We start from the raw sequence: 5,324 nt of genomic DNA on the forward strand, positions 1-5,324 counted from the left end.
CCCAAGCATTGAGGAGAAAACTTTCTTTGATGATACTTTACCTCCTATTTATGATGATTATAATGATAGTGGTCTTTTGGTGCCGCCTACTATGGAGAGTAAATTTTATTGTGATTATACTATGCCTCCTATATTTGATGATGAGAATAATAATGATAGCTACTTTGTTGAATTTGCTCCCACTACAACTAATAAAATTGATTATGCTTATGTGGAGAGTAATAATTTTATGCATGAGACTCATGATAAGAATGCTTTATGTGATAGTTATATTGTTGAGTTTTCTCATGATGCTACTGAAAATTATTATGAGAGAGGAAAATATGGTTGTAGAAATTTTCATGTTACTAAAACACCTCTCTATATGCTGAAATTTTTGAAGTTACACTTGTTTTATCTTCCTATGCTTGTCACTTTGTTCTTCATGAATTCATTTGTGTACAAGATTCCTATGCATAGAAAGTGGGTTAGGCTTAAATTTGTTTTCAATTTGCTTCTTGATGCCCTCTTTTGTTTCAACTCTTATTTCTTACGAGTGCATCATTAAAACTGCTGAGCCCATCTTAATGGCTATAAAGAAAGCACTTCTTGGGAGATAACCCATGTGTTTATTTTACTACAGCAATTTTATTTTATATTTGAGTCTTGGAAGTTGTTACTACTGTAGCAACCTCTCCTTATCTTTATTTTATTGCATTGTTGTGCCAAGTAAAGTCTTTGATAGTAAAGTCAATACTAGATTTGGATTACTCGCGTAAACAGATTTTTGTCTCGTCACTGAATTTGGGCAGTGTTCTCCGTAGGTAACTCGGAAAATCTGCCAATTTACGGGAGTGATCCTCGGATATGTACGCAACTTTCATTCAATTTGAGCATTTTCATCTGAGCAAGTATGGTGCCTCTTTAAAATTCTTCTTTACGGATCGTTCGTTTTTGACAGATTCTGCCTTTTATTTCGCATTGCCTCTTTTGCTGTGTTGGATGGATTTTTTTTTTCCATTACCTTCCAGTAGCTTTGAGCAATGTCCAGAAGTGTTAAGAATGATTGTGTCACCTCTGAATATATGAATTATGCACTGACCCTCTAATGAGTTTGTTTCGAGTTTGGTGTGGAGGAAGTTTTCAAGGGTCAAGAGAGGAGGATGATACAATATGATCAAGAAGAGTGAAAAGTCATAGCTTGGGGATGCCCCGTGGTTCATCCCTGCATATTTCAAGAAGACTCAAGCATCTAAGCTTGGGGATGCCCAAGGCATCCCCTTCTTCATCGACAACTTATCAGGTTTCTTCTCTTGAAACTATATTTTTATTCGGTCACATCTTATGTACTTTACTTGGAGCGTCTGTGTGCTTTTATTTTCGTTTTGTTATTTTCACTCTCTGAATAAATGCTTGTGTGGGAGAGAGACACGCTCCGCTGGTTCATATGAACACATGTGTTCTTCTCTTTATCTTTAATGTTCATGGCGAAGGTTGAAACTGCTTCGTTAATTGTTATATGGTTGGAAAACAGAAAATGCCGCATGTGGTAAATGGTTTAATGTCTTGAATAATGTGATACTTGGCAATTATTGTGCTCATATAGATTTTGTTTAAGCTCTTGCATCATGTACCTTGTACCCATTAATGAATAACTACATAGAGCTTGTTAAAATTTGGTTTGCATGATTGGTCTCTAGAGTCTAGATATTTTCTGGTTAAGGTGTTTGAACAACAAGGAAGACGATGTAAAGTTTTATAATGCTTGCAATATGTTCATATGTGAGTCTTGTTGCACCGTTTTATACTTGAGTTTGCTTCAAACAACCTTGCTAGCCTAGCCTTGTATTGAGAGGAATTCTTCTCGTGCATCCAAATCCTTGAGCCAATAACCATGCCATTTGTGTCCACCATACCTACCTACCACATGGTATTTCTCTGCCATTCCAAGCAAATACTTCATGTTCTACCTTTAAACAATTCAAAAGCTATTATCTCTTATTTGTATCAATGTTTTATAGCTCATGAGGAAGTATGTGGTGTTTTATCTTTCGATCTTGTCATTTACTTTTGACAGACTTTCACAATGGACTAGTGGCTTCATCCGCTTATCCAATAATTTTGCAAAAAGAGCTGGCCCGGGGTTCCCAGCCCCAATTAATCAACCTTCATTAATAATTCTCTTCACATGTTTTGCTCTGATTCATCAATAAGCAACTTAATTTTGCAAATAGACACTCCTTCATGGTATGTGAATGTTGGAAGGCACCCGAGGATTCGGTTAGCCATGGCTTGTGTAAGCAAAAGGTTGGGAGGAGTGTCATCCATAAATAAAACTAAAGTACATGTGTAAATAAAAGAGAAGAGGGATGATCTACCTTGCTGGTAGAGATAACGTCCTTCATGGGAGCCGCTCTTGAAAGTCTGGTTGATAAGGTAGTTAGAGTACCCACTACCATTCGTTGACAACAACAAACACCTCTCAAAATTTTACTTTTATGCTCTCTATATGATTTCAAAACTTAAAAAGCTCTAGCACATGATTTAATCCATGCTTCCCTCTGCGAAGGGCCATTCTTATACTTTATTGTTGAGTCAGTTTGCCTATTCTTTCTATCCCAGAAGCAAACACTTGTATCAACTGTGTGCATTGATTCTTACATGTTTACTGATTGCACTAGTTATATTACTTTGTGTTGACAATTATCCATGAGATATATATGTTGAAGTTGAAAGCAACTGCTGAAACTTATATCTTCCTTTGTGTTGCTTCAATGCTTTCTACTAAGAATCTATTGCTTTATGAGTAACTCTTATGCAAGTCTTATTGATGCTTGTCTTGAAAGTACTATTCATGAAAAGTATTTGCTATATGATTCATTTGTTTACTCATTATCTTCATCATTGCTTCGAATCGCTGCATTCATCTCATATGCTTTACAATAGTATTGATCAAGATTATGATAGCATGTCACTTCAGAAATTATCTTTGTTATCGTTTACCTACTAGAGGGCGAGTAGGAACTAAGCTTGGGGATGCTTGATACGTCCCAAACGTATCTATAATTTCTTATGTTCCATGCTACTTTTATGACGATACTCACATTTTTTATACACATTATATGTCATTATTATGCATTTTCCGGAACTAACCTATTGACGAGATGCCGAAGTGCCAGTTCCTATTTTCTGCTGTTTTTGGTTCCAGAAATCCTAGTAAGGAAATATTCTCGGAATCGGACGAAATCAATGCCCAAGATCCTATTTTTCCACGAAGCTTCCAGAACACCCGAGAGCCACCAGAGGGGAGCCCTGGTGGGCCCAGATGATAGGGCGGCGCGGCCAGGCTAGGGCCCGCGCCCCCCTATTGTGACACCACCTCGTCAGCCCTCCGACTCCGCCTCTTCGCCTATTTAAAGGTCCCTGACCTAAAACCTCGACACGGAAAAGCCACGGTACGAGAAACCTTCCAGAGCCGCCGCCATCGTGAAGCCAAGATCTGGGGGACAGGAGTCTCTGTTCCGGCACGCCGCCGGGACGGGGAAGTGCCCCTGGAAGGCTCCTCCATCGACACCACCGCCATCTTCATCAACGCTGCTGTCTCCCATGAGGAGGGAGTAGTACTCCATCGAGGCTAAGAGCTGTACCGGTAGCTATGTGGTTGATCTCTCTCCTATGTACTTCAATACAATGATCTCATGAGCTGACTTACATGATTGAGATTCATATGAGTTTTGTATCACTATTCATCTATGTGTTACTCTATTGATGTTATTAAAGTACTCTATTCCTCCTCCATGGTGTAAAGGTGACAGTGTGTGCATCATGTAGTACTTGGCGTAGGTTATGATTGTGATCTCTTGTAGATTATGAAGTTAACTATTGCTATGATAGTATTGATGTGATCTATTCCTCCTTCATAGTGTGATGGTGGCAGTGTGCATGCTATGTTAGTACTTGGTGTAATTGCAATGGTCTATCGTGCACTCTAAGGTTATTTAAATATGAACATTGAATGTTGTGGAGCTTGTTAACTCCGGCATTGAGGTGCTCTTGTAGCCCTACGCAATTAGTGGTGTTCATCATCCAACAAGAGAGTGTAGAGTGGTTTTATTATGTGATCAATGTTGAGTGTCCACTAGTGAAAGTAGGATCCCTAGGCCTTGTTTCCAAACATCGAATCTCCGTTTATTTATCGTTCGTTGCATGTTTACTCGCTGCCATATTTTATTAAGATTGCTATTACCACTCATATACATCCATACTACTTGTATTTCACTATCTCTTCGCCGAACTAGTGCACCTATACATCTGACAAGTGTATTAGGTGTGTTGGCGACACAAGAGACTTCTTGTATCGTGATTGCAGGGTTGCTTGAGAGGGATATCTTTGACCTCTTCCTCCCTGAGTTCGATAAACCTTGGGTGATCCACTTAAGGGAAACTTGTTGCTGTTCTACAAACCTCTGCTCTTGGAGGCCCAACACTGTCTACAAGAATAGAAGCACCCGTAGACATCAGTCAACTGTGTGCAGTGATTCTTACATGCTTGCTTATTGCACTCATCATATTACTTTGTGTTGACAATTATCCATGAGATATACATGTTGAAAGTTGAAAGCAATTTCTGAAACTTAAATCTTCCTTTGTGTTGCTTCAAAACCTTCTATTAAGAATCTATTGCTTTATGAGTTAACTCTTATGCAAGACTTTTTGATGCTTGTCTTGAAAGTACTATTCATGAAAAGTTTTTGCTATATGATTCAGTTGTTTAGTCATTATCTTTTTGTTAGCAAACTATAGACCATTGCTTTGAGTCACTTAATTCATCTCATATGCTTTACAATGGTATTGATCAAGATTATGTTGGAAGCATGTCACTTCAAAAATTATTCTTTTTATCGTTTACCTACTCGAGGGCGAGTAGGAACTAAGCTTGGGGATGCTTGATACGTATCCAACGTATCTATAATTTCTGATGTTCCATGCTTATATTATACCAATTGCTACATGTTTTATATACACTTTATATCATTTTATGCATTTTCTGGGACTAACCTATTAACAAGATGCCGAAGCGCCATTTCCTATTTTCTGCTATTTTTGGTTTCAAAAATTCTACGCAGGAAATATTCTCGGAATTGGACAAAACAAAAGCCCACGGCCCTATTTTCCACGGAGTGTTCCAGAAGTCCGAAGAAGTGTCGAGGAAGGCCAGCAGGGGGGCCACCCCATAGGGCGGCGCGGCTGGGCCCACTGCCGCGCCCAGGTGTGGGGAGGCCACCCCCTGGCTCCCCCGATTCCGCCCTTCCGCCTATATATTCTCCCAGTAGTAAAAACCCTAA

Source organism: Lolium rigidum, chromosome 7 (genome assembly GCF_022539505.1).
Source record: "Lolium rigidum isolate FL_2022 chromosome 7, APGP_CSIRO_Lrig_0.1, whole genome shotgun sequence".
Taxonomy (NCBI): Eukaryota; Viridiplantae; Streptophyta; class Magnoliopsida; order Poales; family Poaceae; genus Lolium; species Lolium rigidum.